This window comes from Aedes albopictus, chromosome 2 (assembly GCF_035046485.1).
Source record: "Aedes albopictus strain Foshan chromosome 2, AalbF5, whole genome shotgun sequence".
Classification (NCBI taxonomy): domain Eukaryota; kingdom Metazoa; phylum Arthropoda; class Insecta; order Diptera; family Culicidae; genus Aedes; species Aedes albopictus.
In genome coordinates, this window is record NC_085137.1 from 235,705,954 (window position 1) to 235,725,234 (window position 19,281).

Below are 19,281 nucleotides of genomic sequence, written 5' to 3' on the forward strand. Positions count from 1 at the left end.
CGTCCAAGTTCCAAAGAAATTGACGAAAGCGGAGTGTAATCCACCTGCGTTGCCCGATGACAAGAACGTGGCCTCGAAACCTTAACCACGTGTTACGTTTAAAATAATCAAATAATCAAAAGCGAGTCAGTAGTTATGTTCGAACCAACGATACCGTCGGGAGATTCGGATGATTTTGCGGATGTGCAATCGGACGTTGACGTCCAAGTTCCAAAGAAATTGACGAAAGCGGAGTGTAATCCACCTGCGTTGCCCGATGACAAGAACGTGGCCTCGAAACCTTAACCACGTGTTACGTTTAAAATAATCAAATAATCAAAAGCGAGTCAGTAGTTATGTTCGAACCAACGATACCGTCGGGAGATTCGGATGATTTTGCGGATGTGCAATCGGACGTTGACGTCCAAGTTCCAAAGAAATTGACGAAAGCGGAGTGTAATCCACCTGCGTTGTGTAGTGGAATTTTCCACAACATCTTTTTCTGCATCGCAAATTTATTATTTCCCACGAGAAATAATGAATTATGCTTAGCTTAACGACAACGTGCAGACTTTTGATTACCTGACCGGCCGATGTCATCTAACACCCCATGCGCGGCTCGAATTGACCACGCAGCATTAATTCGTGTGAACATGCTTTATTCTTTCCTCAGGTAATGTGTAACTTTTCTAACTAATAAAAATCATTCATTCAATGTCCAACAAGCAAAGTGTATACATCGTGTCCTGATGACAGACCCGTGCGCCTTCTCCATTAATGTTCGCGAAGTACAGTACATGGCTGACCGTTGACCCGCGCCTTCTCCGTGATTAGTGAATTAGTGAAGCATGGGTAACCAAAAATCTAGCCCTGCGATTAAACAGAGTGGAGATGGAGACCTGACCATCATTAATAATCAGGAGCTACATACGGAATTTCACATTGGCCATGACGAAAAGTTGTTGATCATCATTATCCTTGTCTCAATACAGCTAGTGGTAATGCTGTATAAACTCATCTCCAAACGTGAAAGAAGACGTGCAGCTAATCGAATTGCTAAATCAATGGCAAACCTTACTGAGGTTACAGTTCAGAAAGACTAAAGTGCAAAAAGGAACTAATAAGCCCCAGCGAATTCGAAAAACGACTTTCGCGGTGAACCTAGGTGAAGATATTTAAGCAAGTGCATCGTTTTAGATTACGCCAAGTCAATTATCAACGTTAAATTCCAGTTGATAACGTGAGATGAACAGTGTACGAAACCAGGATTCCAGAGAATCAGTTATGTTTATATTTTGAGTCGCTGATGGACAATTCAAACTAGGTGTATAAACACAACAGTTGGGTGTCGCAAATGTGTTACTGCAGCATGAACAAGTGAAACCTTGGATTCCAGATGATCAGTGATGTTTATATTTTGAGTCGCTGCTACATCGAGTACAGACACAACAATTGAGTGCAGTGGATATGTTACTACAATTTCGTGTGGATCCGATCTCAGCAGTAAAACCGAAGCAGTGTGCAGGGGGCACAAATGGCAACTTGGATGATAGTTGTTTGCAGCTCATGCACCACGGGATGCCGTTCCAGCTGACAGTAAAGCTAAGTACCATTATAAATGAAATAGTTCAAAAATTTAAAAATTGTGCGTTGTGATACCATTCAAGTTTACATTCAGGTAATGGATTTTCCTTTCTAATAATTTGAAAAGCAATCGTCAGTTTCTTATAATTTGAATAATATCATCAATGAATCAGTTCGAAAAGTTAAAAAAGCTTCATTCAAACTTGAAAAAAATCCATACATAATAAAATTTCGGACAAAACCTTGCAAGCAAAACTTGACATAAGCACTGCGTTGTACAACGAAATAGAAGCATTTTTAAAGGAAAATTGTGCGATTTTGGAGGAAACAGTTTTTACTAATATATGTAAAAACTCGCGTCTCTTTAATTACGAAATACAACAAATTGTTAATCAAAAAATTGCTGAAAACAAAATACAAAATAATTTAAATTCGTCCAGTAGACACAGTTTGAAACGCGTTGCTAAGACTACGGTATTGTGTTCGCAGTTGCTGTTAGGCACAAGAAGAAAGAATCTACACAAATCCCCTCATCATCATTCTAAACATAAGAAACGTTCAAATTCTACACAGCCTTTGACCATCGCTCCAAACACAGCAATGGCCTTCAATATTGCTACTGCTGCGCAGCTAGCGCAGTTGATTCCAGCATTCGACGGTAAGCCGTCAGGATCAAAATCATTTATAGATGCGGTGGAATTAACTAAAACGATAGTGGCAGAGGCAAACCACGCGAGTGCAATACAATTGGTACTTACGAAATTGACAGGAAGAGCAAGAGATTTATTCTCTGTAGCTCCTGCAACTTTAGATGAAATTATCCAGAAAATTAAGGATAATTGTAGCGAAACCGGATCATGCGATTTAGCCGCAGCCAATTTGAAAAATTTGAAATTAAAGAAAACTGATGATATGGTAAATTTTTCAAAAGATGTCGAAAATCTTTGTGAAAACCTTGCTCAAGCGTACATTCGAGAGCAAGTTCCAGGAGATGTAGCTAAGAAATTGGCCCAAAAGCAAGCGATACAGACGCTAATTTCAAATTCACACAATTCTGAAACTAAAATAATGTAAAAAGTTGGCAAATTTACCACGGTACAAGAAGCCCTGAATGTTATGGTGGAAAATGAGCATACAAGCCAAGGATCTACAGCATCAATTTTGCATGCTAATGTTAATGAAAGGAAAAATCACCGATACCCCAACAATGGTCATGGTTATCAACAAAATTATGGATATAGGACACCAAACAACCGGCCAACAAATTTCTATGGAAATCGCGGAAGATTCACTTCCCGCGGTATAGAGGATTTCATCGCAGAGGTGGTTTTCGTAATGGCCAAAATCAGTTTTACAGAAATTATGGTCCAAACAACTCAAATAATCAGTTAAATGGTAGCTCAAGAGTGTTTTATGCTACTGAGTTTCCTCCACAGCAACATGAACAGGTCAGGGTCATTTCAACTGGGCACGTACATCAACAGGCAGACCCTTTAGTCGCTCCGCAGCAAATCCAACCAACAGCACAAAGGCAGCACCCTTTAGGAGTTCCGTTCGGGCAGCATACACAATAAATGTATCTGCCTCAAATTTTGTGTGCATAAATATCGAAGCGTCGGAAACACCATGCATAATGATGCTTGATAGTGGTTCCGACATTTCGATCATTAAAGCACAACATATCAAGCCGTCGCAAATTTATTTTCCAGATAACAAATGTAATATTACAGGTATTGGTACTGGGTCTGAGACCACCCTAGGAGATACAAAATCAAACGTAATTGTAGAAGATCTGACACTTCCTCAGAAATTCCACATCGTAAGGAACAACTTTCCAATTCCCACAGACGGGATTTTGGGAAGAGATTTTCTCTGTAAATATAGGTGTAACATAGATTACGATTCCTTTTTATTGTCTGTTAAAATAAATAATAATGTTATTCAAGTACCAATCACCAATGAATTGGAAGGTAATTTTATAATTCCACCTCGATGTGAGGTGATAAGACGAATCAATGTACACAATATTGTAGACAACGTTACCATTGCAGAAGAAATACAGCCAGGTGTGTTTTGTGCAAATGGTATTATAAGTAATAAAAATGCTTATATGAAAATTATTAATACTACTAATGAAACGAAAAAGGTATGTTCTAAGTTTGTACCAAAAATGGTTCCTTTAAATGAATATAAAATAAATTCATTAGAAAAACCATGGAATAAAGTTAAAGAACGTAGCAAGCTAGTATTGAAGGAATTAAATATGGATCCGAAGATTGATCCAAAAATTAAAGAAAAACTTGAACGACTGTGTGAGGAGTTCAACGATATTTTCGCACTTAAAAATGATGTTTTATCCGTGAACAATTTCTATAAACAAGAAATATGCCTCAACGATTCACGACCAGTATATATAAAAAATTATCGGACCCCTGAGTCTCAAAAAGAAGAAATAGATAACCAAATAAACAAAATGCTAAACGATGGTATAATTCAACCTTCTACTTCGCCCTACAACAACCCTATATTATTAGTGCCCAAAAAATCAGAAACTGATAAAAAATGGCGGTTGGTTATAGATTTTCGCCAACTAAATAAAAACATTTCCCCAGATAAATCCCCATTACCTAGAATCGATGAGATTCTCGACCAGTTGGGACGAGCAAAATATTTTTCAACGCTCGACCTAATGTCAGGATTTCATCAGATTCCGCTGACAGATGCAAGCAAAAAATTTACTGCTTTTTCTTCAAGTAAAGGACACTTTGAGTTTAATAGATTACCGTTTGGATTGAATATCAGTCCAAACAGTTTTCAGAGGATGATGTCGATCGCTCTATGCGGACTTCCTCCTCAATGTGCGTTTTTATATATCGATGATATCATCGTCATCAGTTGTTCGATAAATCATCAAAATATAATCTCAAACTGAATCTGCCAAAATGTCATTTCTTCAAAAGTGATGTAACCTATTTAGGACATCATATATCTAACAAGGGGATACAACCAGATAAAGCAAAATATTCAATTATAGAAAAATATCCTGTGCCAAAAACCCCTGATGAAACACGTCGATTTGTTGCCTTCTGCAACTACTATCGTCGGTTCATTCCAAACTTTGCTAATATTTGCAATCCATTAAACAAACTTCTAAGAAAAAATGAAACATTTATTTGGAGCGCAGAGTGCCAAAACGCTTTTGAAATGTTAAAAAAAGTTTATTATCACCAAACGTTCTACAATTTCCAGACTTCCAAAAGCAGTTCATATTAACAACTGATGCATCAAAAGTTGCATGTGGTGCTGTTCTTGCTCAATTACACGATGGTGTAGCCAATTGCGTTTGCCAGCAAAGCATTCACAAAAGGCGAATCACATAAATCAACGATTAAACAAGAATTAACAGCAATTCACTGGGCTGTTTCATATTTTCGCCCGTACTTATATGGACGAAAATTTGTAATTAAAACGGATCACCGTCCGTTAATTTACCTTTTTTCAATGAAGAACCCATCATCAAAGCTCATTAGGATGAGATGGGATTTAGAAGAATATGATTTTTCCATTGAATATATAGAGGGTAAATCAAACATCGTAGCAGACGCATTTTCTCGCGTCCCGCTTGACATGGATGAGTTAAAACAGATGTATGTCATTACACGATCAATGACAAGAAATATATCAAGCCAACCAATTAATGAGTCTCAGATGCAGAAGCCTGATCAACTTCATGTATATGAAGCGCTCAATAATTCAGATGCTTTCAAACTATCTAAATTATCATTCATTAAATATCCACAGTCATCAAAACTATCGATGGTGCTGTCAAAGAAGAATTATAATCCGAGACTAACTCTAGCGTTAGATCTCAAATTAACAACAGAACATGAAAAGGAAGAAGCTTTGAAGCAAATTTTTAAAATATTGGAGAATAAAATCCAGAAATCCACAAATACAAGGCTGGCCAGCCATAAAACAAATGAGAATCAAAAAGGATTTTTGAGTAAAATGATAGCAATCGCAAAGAACGATACAATATTCCAACATATTGATATAAACTCATTTAAAGACATTGGTAATAACATCCTTAGGGATGCCACCATATTGATATACGAAAGACCAAAACTAGTGACACATGAAGATGATATATTGAGAATTCTTAATCTACATCATGAAACTCCTATCGGAGGACATTTAGGTACAAATCGATTGTACAGAAAGCTTAGACCGTTATATTCATGGCCCCACATGAAAAAACGCATAGCTGAGTATGTAAAAGCATGCACACTATGTAAAACAAACAAACATTATTCTCAAGTTCAAACAAAATTTGTTCAAACTACTACCCCTACAAAATCATTTGATATACTTTCAATTGATACAGTTGGACCATTTACCTACACAAATAAAGGCAATCGCTATGCAGTAACCATGCAATGTGATCTTTCAAAATTTATTATAATAGTTCCCATTCCGGATAAATCTGCAACAACTATAGCAAAAGCAGTTATTGAAAAATGTATTTTGATATTTGGCCCAGTATCTTCGATAAAAACTGACCAAGGTACTGAATATAAAGGAGTATTCGATAAAGTTTGTGAACTTCTTAAGATAACACATACTTGTGCCAGTGCATATCACCCCCAAACCATTGGATCATTAGAAAGAAGCCACAAAACATTGAATGAGTATTTGAGGATTTTTACTAATGATGCCAAAAATGATTGGGATGAATGGTTACCATTTTTAAGTTTTTGCTTCAACACAACACCATGTGTAGATCATGGATATACGCCATTTCAGTTAGTATTTGGAAAATCATGCAATTTATTTGATAAAGCTTATTGTATTAAACCAGATCCTTTGTATAACTACGAAGCTTATGAGAAAGAATTGAAATTCAAACTTCAAACCACACATTTAAGAGTACGTGAAGCAATTGTACGAGCAAAAACAAAAAGAACTACACAACTCAACGCTAAAATTGAAAATACAGATTTACAAATTGGCGATACAGTTTATCTAAGAAATGAAAATAGACAAAAACTAGATGCAGTAAACTCCGGACCATTCACAATAAAAGAACTAACGGACTGTAATGCAGTAATCTTTAACCAGAATCATCAACAAAGACTTCAAGTTCATAAAACGCGCCTTACGAAATTTAAACCTTTAGAACAAAAATTATAATGACAACAAATACATTGTTTATTACACTCAAAATTATCGTTCCTTAAAAAAAAGGGGAAGAGAGCCCTCAAAACAAAAATGATTTGTATACTGAAAATTATTTGTAAAGGTAAGAACAAAGTATAAACGGAAAATTCATTATTGTATACCATAATTTTCTTTTAGGGGGAAGGTGTAGTGGAATTTTCCACAACATCTTTTTCTGCATCGCAAATTTATTATTTCCCACGAGAAATAATGAATTATGCTTAGCTTAACGACAACGTGCCGACTTTTGGTTACCTGACCGGCCGATGTCATCTAACACCCCATGCGCGGCTCAAATTGACCACGCAGCATTAATTCGTGTGAACATGCTTTATTCTTTCCTCAGGTAATGTGTAACTTTTCTAACTAATAAAAATCATTCATTCAATGTCCAACAAGCAAAGTGTATACATCGTGTCCTGATGACAGACCCGTGCGCCTTCTCCATTAATGTTCGCGAAGTACAGTACAATAATCAAAAGCGAGTCAGTAGTTATGTTCGAACCAACGATACCGTCGGGAGATTCGGATGATTTTGCGGATGTGTAATCGGACGTTGACGTCCAAGTTCCAAAGAAATTGACGAAAGCGGAGTGTAATCCACCTGCGTTGCCCGATGACAAGAACGTGGCCCCGAAACCTAAACCACGTGTTACGTTTAAAATAATCAAATAATCAAAAGCGAGTCAGTAGTTATGTTCGAACCAACGATACCGTCGGGAGATTCGGATGATTTTGCGGATGTGCAATCGGACGTTGACGTCCAAGTTCCAAAGAAATTGACGAAAGCGGAGTGTAATCCACCTGCGTTGCCCGATGACAAGAACGTGGCAGCGAAACCTTAACCACGTGTTACGTTTAAAATAATCAAATAATCAAAAGCGAGTCAGTAGTTATGTTCGAACCAACGATACCGTCGGGAGATTCGGATGATTTTGCGGATGTGCAATCGGACGTTGACGTCCAAGTTCCAAAGAAATTGACGAAAGCGGAGTGTAATCCACCTGCGTTGCCCGATGACAAGAACGTGGCCCCGAAACCTTAACCACGTGTTACGTTTAAAATAATCAAAAGCGAGTCAGTAGTTATGTTCGAACCAACTATACCGTCGGGAGATTCGGATGACTTTGCGGATGTGCAATCGGACGTTGACGTCCAAGTTCCAAAGAAATTGACGAAAGCGGAGTGTAATCCACCTGCGTTGTCCGATGACAAGAACGTGGCCCCGAAACCTTAACCACGTGTTACGTTTAAAATAATCAAATAATCAAAAGCGAGTCAGTAGTTATGTTCGAACCAACGATACCGTCGGGAGATTCGGATGATTTTGCGGATGTGCAATCGGACGTTGACGTCCAAGTTCCAAAGAAATTGACGAAAGCGGAGTGTAATCCACCTGCGTTGCCCGATGACAAGAACGTGGCAGCGAAACCTTAACCACGTGTTACGTTTAAAATAATCAAATAATCAAAAGCGAGTCAGTAGTTATGTTCGAACCAACTATACCGTCGGGAGATTCGGATGACTTTGCGGATGTGCAATCGGACGTTGACGTCCAAGTTCCAAAGAAATTGACGAAAGCGGAGTGTAATCCACCTGCGTTGTCCGATGACAAGAACGTGGCCCCGAAACCTTAACCACGTGTTACGTTTAAAATAATCAAATAATCAAAAGCGAGTCAGTAGTTATGTTCAAACCAACGATACCGTCGGGAGATTCGGATAATTTTGCGGATGTGCAATCGGACGTTGACGTCCAAGTTCCAAAGAAATTGACGAAAGCGGAGTGTAATCCACCTGCGTTGCCCGATGACAAGAACGTGGCCCCGAAACCTAAACCACGTGTTACGTTTAAAATAATCAAAAGCGAGTCAGTAGTTATGTTCGAACCAACGATACCGTCGGGAGATTCGGATGACTTTGCGGATGTGCAATCGGACGTTGACGTCCAAGTTCCAAAGAAATTGACGAAAGCGGAGTGTAATCCACCTGCGTTGCCCGATGACAAGAACGTGGCCCCGAAACCTAAACCACGTGTTACGTTTAAAATAATCAAAAGCGAGTCAGTAGTTATGTTCGAACCAACTATACCGTCGGGAGATTCGGATGACTTTGCGGATGTGCAATCGGACGTTGACGTCCAAGTTTCAAAGAAATTGACGAAAGCGGAGTGTAATCCACCTGCGTTGCCCGATGACAAGAACGTGGCCCCGAAACCTAAACCACGTGTTACGATAAAAATAATCAAAAGCGAGTCAGTAGTTATGTTCGAACCAACTATACCGTCGGGAGATTCGGATGACTTTGCGGATGTGCAATCGGACGTTGACGTCCAAGTTCCAAAGAAATTGACGAAAGCGGAGTGTAATCCACCTGCGTTGCCCGATGACAAGAACGTGGCCCCGAAACCTAAACCACGTGTTACGTTTAAAATAATCAAATAATCAAAAGCGAGTCAGTAGTTATGTTCGAACCAACGATACCGTCGGGAGATTTGGATGATTTTGCGGATGTGCAATCGGACGTTGACGTCCAAGTTCCAAAGAAATTGACGAAAGCGGAGTGTAATCCACCTGCGTTGCCCGATGACAAGAACGTGGCCCCGAAACCTTAACCACGTGTTACGTTTAAAATAATCAAATAATCAAAAGCGAGTCAGTAGTTATGTTCGAACCAACGATACCGTCGGGAGATTCGGATGATTTTGCGGATGTACAATCGGACGTTGACGTCCAAGTTCCAAAGAAATTGACGAAAGCGGAGTGTAATCCACCTGCGTTGCCCGATGACAAGAACGTGGCCCCGAAACCTAAACCACGTGTTACGTTTAAAATAATCAAATAATCAAAAGCGAGTCAGTAGTTATGTTCGAACCAACGATACCGTCGGGAGATTCGGATGATTTTGCGGATGTGCAATCGGACGTTGACGTCCAAGTTCCAAAGAAATTGACGAAAGCGGAGTGTAATCCACCTGCGTTGCCCGATGACAAGAACGTGGCAGCGAAACCTTAACCACGTGTTACGTTTAAAATAATCAAATAATCAAAAGCGAGTCAGTAGTTATGTTCGAACCAACGATACCGTCGGGAGATTCGGATGATTTTGCGGATGTGCAATCGGACGTTGACGTCCAAGTTCCAAAGAAATTGACGAAAGCGGAGTGTAATCCACCTGCGTTGCCCGATGACAAGAACGTGGCAGCGAAACCTTAACCACGTGTTACGTTTAAAATAATCAAATAATCAAAAGCGAGTCAGTAGTTATGTTCGAACCAACGATACCGTCGGGAGATTCGGATGATTTTGCGGATGTGCAATCGGACGTTGACGTCCAAGTTCCAAAGAAATTGACGAAAGCGGAGTGTAATCCACCTGCGTTGCCCGATGACAAGAACGTGGCCCCGAAACCTTAACCACGTGTTACGTTTAAAATAATCAAAAGCGAGTCAGTAGTTATGTTCGAACCAACTATACCGTCGGGAGATTCGGATGACTTAGCGGATGTGCAATCGGACGTTGACGTCCAAGTTCCAAAGAAATTGACGAAAGCGGAGTGTAATCCACCTGCGTTGTCCGATGACAAGAACGTGGCCCCGAAACCTTAACCACGTGTTACGTTTAAAATAATCAAATAATCAAAAGCGAGTCAGTAGTTATGTTCGAACCAACGATACCGTCGGGAGATTCGGATAATTTTGCGGATGTGCAATCGGACGTTGACGTCCAAGTTCCAAAGAAATTGACGAAAGCGGAGTGTAATCCACCTGCGTTGCCCGATGACAAGAACGTGGCCCCGAAACCTAAACCACGTGTTACGTTTAAAATAATCAAAAGCGAGTCAGTAGTTATGTTCGAACCAACGATACCGTCGGGAGATTCGGATGACTTTGCGGATGTGCAATCGGACGTTGACGTCCAAGTTCCAAAGATATTGACGAATGCGGAGTGTAATCCACCTGCGTTGCCCGATGACAAGAACGTGGCCCCGAAACCTAAACCACGTGTTACGTTTAAAATAATCAAAAGCGAGTCAGTAGTTATGTTCGAACCAACTATACCGTCGGGAGATTCGGATGACTTTGCGGATGTGCAATCGGACGTTGACGTCCAAGTTTCAAAGAAATTGACGAAAGCGGAGTGTAATCCACCTGCGTTGCCCGATGACAAGAACGTGGCCCCGAAACCTAAACCACGTGTTACGATAAAAATAATCAAAAGCGAGTCAGTAGTTATGTTCGAACCAACTATACCGTCGGGAGATTCGGATGACTTTGCGGATGTGCAATCGGACGTTGACGTCCAAGTTCCAAAGAAATTGACGAAAGCGGAGTGTAATCCACCTGCGTTGCCCGATGACAAGAACGTGGCCCCGAAACCTAAACCACGTGTTACGTTTAAAATAATCAAATAATCAAAAGCGAGTCAGTAGTTATGTTCGAACCAACGATACCGTCGGGAGATTTGGATGATTTTGCGGATGTGCAATCGGACGTTGACGTCCAAGTTCCAAAGAAATTGACGAAAGCGGAGTGTAATCCACCTGCGTTGCCCGATGACAAGAACGTGGCCCCGAAACCTTAACCACGTGTTACGTTTAAAATAATCAAATAATCAAAAGCGAGTCAGTAGTTATGTTCGAACCAACGATACCGTCGGGAGATTCGGATGATTTTGCGGATGTACAATCGGACGTTGACGTCCAAGTTCCAAAGAAATTGACGAAAGCGGAGTGTAATCCACCTGCGTTGCCCGATGACAAGAACGTGGCCCCGAAACCTTAACCACGTGTTACGTTTAAAATAATCAAATGTTACGTTTAAAATAATCAAATAATCAAAAGCGAGTCAGTAGTTATGTTCGAACCAACGATACCGTCGGGAGATTCGGATGATTTTGCGGATGTGCAATCGGACGTTGACGTCCAAGTTCCAAAGAAATTGACGAAAGCGGAGTGTAATCCACCTGCGTTGCCCGATGACAAGAACGTGGCCCCGAAACCTAAACCACGTGTTACGTTTAAAATAATCAAAAGCGAGTCAGTAGTTATGTTCGAACCAACGATACCGTCGGGAGATTCGGATGACTTTGCGGATGTGCAATCGGACGTTGACGTCCAAGTTCCAAAGAAATTGACGAAAGCGGAGTGTAATCCACCTGCGTTGCCCGATGTCAAGAACGTGGCCCCGAAACCTAAACCACGTGTTACGTTTAAAATAATCAAAAGCGAGTCAGTAGTTATGTTCGAACCAACGATACCGTCGGGAGATTCGGATGATTTTGCGGATGTGCAATCGGACGTTGACGTCCAAGTTCCAAAGAAATTGACGAAAGCTGAGTGTAATCCACCTGCGTTGCCCGATGACAAGAACATGGCCCCGAAACCTTAACCACGTGTTACGTTTAAAATAATCAAATAATCAAAAGCGAGTCAGTAGTTATGTTCGAACCAACGATACCGTCGGGAGATTCGGATGATTTTGCGGATGTACAATCGGACGTTGACGTCCAAGTTCCAAAGAAATTGACGAAAGCGGAGTGTAATCCACCTGCGTTGTCCGATGACAAGAACGTGGCCCCAAAACCTTAACCACGTGTTACGTTTAAAATAATCAAATAATCAAAAGCGAGTCAGTAGTTATGTTCGAACCAACGATACCGTCGGGAGATTCGGATGATTTTGCGGATGTGCAATCGGACGTTGACGTCCAAGTTCCAAAGAAATTGACGAAAGCGGAGTGTAATCCACCTGCGTTGCCCGATGACAAGAACGTGGCCCCGAAACCTTAACCACGTGTTACGTTTAAAATAATCAAATAATCAAAAGCGAGTCAGTAGTTATGTTCGAACCAACGATACCGTCGGGAGATTCGGATGATTTTGCGGATGTACAATCGGACGTTGACGTCCAAGTTCCAAAGAAATTGACGAAAGCGGAGTGTAATCCACCTGCGTTGTCCGATGACAAGAACGTGGCCCCAAAACCTTAACCACGTGTTACGTTTAAAATAATCAAATAATCAAAAGCGAGTCAGTAGTTATGTTCGAACCAACGATACCGTCGGGAGATTCGGATGATTTTGCGGATGTGCAATCGGACGTTGACGTCCAAGTTCCAAAGAAATTGACGAAAGCGGAGTGTAATCCACCTGCGTTGTCCGATGACAAGAACGTGGCCCCGAAACCTTAACCACGTGTTACGTTTAAAATAATCAAATAATCAAAAGCGAGTCAGTAGTTATGTTCGAACCAACGATACCGTCGGGAGATTCGGATGATTTTGCGGATGTGCAATCGGACGTTGACGTCCAAGTTCCAAAGAAATTGACGAAAGCGGAGTGTAATCCACCTGCGTTGCCCGATGACAAGAACGTGGCCCCGAAACCTTAACCACGTGTTACGTTTAAAATAATCAAATAATCAAAAGCGAGTCAGTAGTTATGTTCGAACCAACGATACCGTCGGGAGATTCGGATGATTTTGCGGATGTGCAATCGGACGTTGACGTCCAAGTTCCAAAGAAATTGACGAAAGCGGAGTGTAATCCACCTGCGTTGTCCGATGACAAGAACGTGGCCCCGAAACCTAAACCACGTGTTACGTTTAAAATAATCAAATAATCAAAAGCGAGTCAGTAGTTATGTTCGAACCAACGATACCGTCGGGAGATTCGGATGATTTTGCGGATGTACAATCGGACGTTGACGTCCAAGTTCCAAAGAAATTGACGAAAGCGGAGTGTAATCCACCTGCGTTGCCCGATGACAAGAACGTGGCCCCGAAACCTAAACCACGTGTTACGTTTAAAATAATCAAATAATCAAAAGCGAGTCAGCAGTTATGTTCGAACCAACGATACCGTCGGGAGATTCGGATGATTTTGCGGATGTGCAATCGGACGTTGACGTCCAAGTTCCAAAGAAATTGACGAAAGCGGAGTGTAATCCACCTGCGTTGCCCGATGACAAGAACGTGGCCCCGAAACCTTAACCACGTGTTACGTTTAAAATAATCAAAAGCGAGTCAGTAGTTATGTTCGAACCAACGATACCGTCGGGAGATTCGGATGATTTTGCGGATGTGCAATCGGACGTTGACGTCCAAGTTCCAAAGAAATTGACGAAAGCTGAGTGTAATCCACCTGCGTTGCCCGATGACAAGAACGTGGCCCCGAAACCTAAACCACGTGTTACGTTTAAAATAATCAAATAATCAAAAGCGAGTCAGCAGTTATGTTCGAACCAACGATACCGTCGGGAGATTCGGATGATTTTGCGGATGTGCAATCGGACGTTGACGTCCAAGTTCCAAAGAAATTGACGAAAGCGGAGTGTAATCCACCTGCGTTGCCCGATGACAAGAACGTGGCCCCGAAACCTAAACCACGTGTTACGTTTAAAATAATCAAAAGCGAGTCAGTAGTTATGTTCGAACCAACGATACCGTCGGGAGATTCGGATGATTTTGCGGATGTGCAATCGGACGTTGACGTCCAAGTTCCAAAGAAATTGACGAAAGCTGAGTGTAATCCACCTGCGTTGCCCGATGACAAGAACGTGGCCCCGAAACCTAAACCACGTGTTACGTTTAAAATAATCAAAAGCGAGTCAGTAGTTATGTTCGAACTAACGATACCGTCGGGAGATTCGGATGATTTTGCGGATGTGCAATCGGACGTTGACGTCCAAGTTCCAAAGAAATTGACGAAAGCGGAGTGTAATCCACCTGCGTTGCCCGATGACAAGAACGTGGCCCCGAAACCTTAACCACGTGTTACGTTTAAAATAATCAAATAATCAAAAGCGAGTCAGTAGTTATGTTCGAACCAACGATACCGTCGGGAGATTCGGATGACTTTGCGGATGTACAATCGGACGTTGACGTCCAAGTTCCAAAGAAATTGACGAAAGCGGAGTGTAATCCACCTGCGTTGCCCGATGACAAGAACGTGGCCCCGAAACCTTAACCACGTGTTACGTTTAAAATAATCAAAGAATCAAAAGCGAGTCAGTAGTTATGTTCGAACCAACGATACCGTCGGGAGATTCGGATGATTTTGCGGATGTACAATCGGACGTTGACGTCCAAGTTCCAAAGAAATTGACGAAAGCGGAGTGTAATCCACCTGCGTTGCCCGATGACAAGAACGTGGCCCCGAAACCTTAGCCACGTGTTACGTTTAAAATAATCAAAGAATCAAAAGCGAGTCAGTAGTTATGTTCGAACCAACGATACCGTCGGGAGATTCGGATGATTTTGCGGATGTGCAATCGGACGTTGACGTCCAAGTTCCAAAGAAATTGACGAAAGCGGAGTGTAATCCACCTGCGTTGCCCGATAACAAGAACGTGGCCCCGAAACCTTAGCCACGTGTTACGTTTAAAATAATCAAAGAATCAAAAGCGAGTCAGTAGTTATGTTCGAACCAACGATACCGTCGGGAGATTCGGATGATTTTGCGGATGTGCAATCGGACGTTGACGTCCAAGTTCCAAAGAAATTGACGAAAGCGGAGTGTAATCCACCTGCGTTGCCCGATGACAAGAACGTGGCCCCGAAACCTAAACCACGTGTTACGTTTAAAATAATCAAATAATCAAAAGCGAGTCAGCAGTTATGTTCGAACCAACGATACCGTCGGGAGATTCGGATGATTTTGCGGATGTGCAATCGGACGTTGACGTCCAAGTTCCAAAGAAATTGACGAAAGCGGAGTGTAATCCACCTGCGTTGTCCGATGACAAGAACGTGGCCCCGAAACCTTAACCACGTGTTACGTTTAAAATAATCAAATAACCGTCGGGAGATTCGGATGACTTTGCGGATGTGCAATCGGACGTTGACGTCCAAGTTCCAAAGAAATTGACGAAAGCGGAGTGTAATCCACCTGCGTTGCCCGATGACAAGAACGTGGCCCCGAAACCTTAACCACGTGTTACGTTTAAAATAATCAAATAATCAAAAGCGAGTCAGTAGTTATGTTCGAACCAACGATACCGTCGGGAGATTCGGATGACTTTGCGGATGTGCAATCGGACGTTGACGTCCAAGTTCCAAAGAAATTGACGAAAGCGGAGTGTAATCCACCTGCGTTGTCCGATGACAAGAACGTGGCCCCGAAACCTTAACCACGTGTTACGTTTAAAATAATCAAATAATCAAAAGCGAGTCAGTAGTTATGTTCGAACCAACGATACCGTCGGGAGATTCGGATGATTTTGGGGATGTGCAATCGGACGTTGACGTCCAAGTTCCAAAGAAACTGACGAAAGCGGAGTGTAATCCACCTGCGTTGTCCGATGACAAGAACGTGGCCCCGAAACCTTAACCACGTGTTACGTTTAAAATAATCAAATAATCAAAAGCGAGTCAGTAGTTATGTTCGAACCAACGATACCGTCGGGAGATTCGGATGACTTTGCGGATGTGCAATCGGACGTTGACGTCCAAGTTCCAAAGAAATTGACGAAAGCGGAGTGTAATCCACCTGCGTTGTCCGATGACAAGAACGTGGCCCCGAAACCTTAACCACGTGTTACGTTTAAAATAATCAAATAATCAAAAGCGAGTCAGTAGTTATGTTCGAACCAACGATACCGTCGGGAGATTCGGATGATTTTGGGGATGTGCAATCGGACGTTGACGTCCAAGTTCCAAAGAAATTGACGAAAGCGGAGTGTAATCCACCTGCGTTGCCCGATGACAAGAACGTGGCCCCGAAACCTTAACCACGTGTTACGTTTAAAATAATCAAAAGCGAGTCAGTAGTTATGTTCGAACCAACGATACCGTCGGGAGATTCGGATGACTTTGCGGATGTGCAATCGGACGTTGACGTCCAAGTTCCAAAGAAATTGACGAAAGCGGAGTGTAATCCACCTGCGTTGCCCGATGACAAGAACGTGGCCCCGAAACCTAAACCACGTGTTACGTTTAAAATAATCAAAAGCGAGTCAGTAGTTATGTTCGAACCAACGATACCGTCGGGAGATTCGGATGATTTTGCGGATGTGCAATCGGACGTTGACGTCCAAGTTCCAAAGAAATTGACGAAAGCGGAGTGTAATCCACCTGCGTTGCCCGATGACAAGAACGTGGCCCCGAAACCTTAACCACGTGTTACGTTTAAAATAATCAAATAATCAAAAGCGAGTCAGTAGTTATGTTCGAACCAACGATACCGTCGGGAGATTCGGATGACTTTGCGGATGTACAATCGGACGTTGACGTCCAAGTTCCAAAGAAATTGACGAAAGCGGAGTGTAATCCACCTGCGTTGCCCGATGACAAGAACGTGGCCCCGAAACCTTAACCACGTGTTACGTTTAAAATAATCAAAGAATCAAAAGCGAGTCAGTAGTTATGTTCGAACCAACGATACCGTCGGGAGATTCGGATGATTTTGCGGATGTACAATCGGACGTTGACGTCCAAGTTCCAAAGAAATTGACGAAAGCGGAGTGTAATCCACCTGCGTTGCCCGATGACAAGAACGTGGCCCCGAAACCTTAGCCACGTGTTACGTTTAAAATAATCAAAGAATCAAAAGCGAGTCAGTAGTTATGTTCGAACCAACGATACCGTCGGGAGATTCGGATGATTTTGCGGATGTGCAATCGGACGTTGACGTCCAAGTTCCAAAGAAATTGACGAAAGCGGAGTGTAATCCACCTGCGTTGCCCGATGACAAGAACGTGGCCCCGAAACCTTAGCCACGTGTTACGTTTAAAATAATCAAAGAATCAAAAGCGAGTCAGTAGTTATGTTCGAACCAACGATACCGTCGGGAGATTCGGATGATTTTGCGGATGTGCAATCGGACGTTGACGTCCAAGTTCCAAAGAAATTGACGAAAGCGGAGTGTAATCCACCTGCGTTGTCCGATGACAAGAACGTGGCCCCGAAACCTTAACCACGTGTTACGTTTAAAATAATCAAATAATCAAAAGCGAGTCAGTAGTTATGTTCGAACCAACGATACCGTCGGGAGATTCGGATGATTTTGCGGATGTGCAATCGGACGTTGACGTCCAAGTTCCAAAGAAATTGACGAAAGCGGAGTGTAATCCACCTGCGTTGTCCGATGACAAGAACGTGGCCCCGAAACCTTAACCACGTGTTACGTTTAAAATAATCAAATAACCGTCGGGAGATTCGGATGACTTTGCGGATGTGCAATCGGACGTTGACGTCCAAGTTCCAAAGAAATTGACGAAAGCGGAGTGTAATCCACCTGCGTTGCCCGATGACAAGAACGTGGCCCCGAAACCTTAACCACGTGTTACGTTTAAAATAATCAAATAATCAAAAGCGAGTCAGTAGTTATGTTCGAACCAACGATACCGTCGGGAGATTCGGATGACTTTGCGGATGTGCAATCGGACGTTGACGTCCAAGTTCCAAAGAAATTGACGAAAGCGGAGTGTAATCCACCTGCGTTGTCCGATGACAAGAACGTGGCCCCGAAACCTTAACCACGTGTTACGTTTAAAATAATCAAATAATCAAAAGCGAGTCAGTAGTTATGTTCGAACCAACGATACCGTCGGGAGATTCGGATGACTTTGCGGATGTGCAATCGGACGTTGACGTCCAAGTTCCAAAGAAATTGACGAAAGCGGAGTGTAATCCACCTGCGTTGTCCGATGACAAGAACGTGGCCCCGAAACCTTAACCACGTGTTACGTTTAAAATAATCAAATAATCAAAAGCGAGTCAGTAGTTATGTTCGAACCAACGATACCGTCGGGAGATTCGGATGATTTTGGGGATGTGCAATCGGACGTTGACGTCCAAGTTCCAAAGAAATTGACGAAAGCGGAGTGTAATCCACCTGCGTTGTCCGATGACAAGAACGTGGCCCCGAAACCTTAACCACGTGTTACGTTTAAAATAATCAAAAGCGAGTCAGTAGTTATGTTCGAACCAACGATACCGTCGGGAGATTCGGATGATTTTGCGGATGTGCAATCGGACGTTGACGTCCAAGTTCCAAAGAAATTGACGAAAGCGGAGTGTAATCCACCTGCGTTGTCCGATGACAAGAACGTGGCCCCGAAACCTTAACCACGTGTTACGTTTAAAATAATCAAATAATCAAAAGCGAGTCAGTAGTTATGTTCGAACCAACGATACCGTCGGGAGATTCGGATGATTTTGCGGATGTGCAATCGGACGTTGACGTCCAAGTTCCAAAGAAATTGACGAAAGCGGAGTGTAATCCACCTGCGTTGTCCGATGACAAGAACGTGGCCCCGAAACCTTAACCACGTGTTACGTTTAAAATAATCAAATAACCGTCGGGAGATTCGGATGACTTTGCGGATTTGCAATCGGACGTTGACGTCCAAGTTCCAAAGAAATTGACGAAAGCGGAGTGTAATCCACCTGCGTTGCCCGATGACAAGAACGTGGCCCCGAAACCTTAACCACGTGTTACGTTTAAAATAATCAAATAATCAAAAGCGAGTCAGTAGTTATGTTCGAACCAACGATACCGTCGGG

General features: G+C 42.2%; 1 long non-coding RNA gene across 2 annotated transcripts; it reads left to right on the forward strand.

Moving 5' to 3' along the window:
- Positions 1-457: 457 nt before the first annotated feature.
- LOC134287054 (uncharacterized) lies at positions 458-2,227 on the forward strand. Of its 2 annotated transcripts, none has more exons than XR_009996980.1 (2): positions 458-831; positions 972-2,227. It is a non-coding gene; the product is annotated as an uncharacterized LOC134287054 (long non-coding RNA). The 2 variants fall into 2 exon arrangements; XR_009996981.1 differs by having other exon boundaries at positions 1,069-2,227.
- Positions 2,228-19,281: the final 17,054 nt, after the last annotated feature.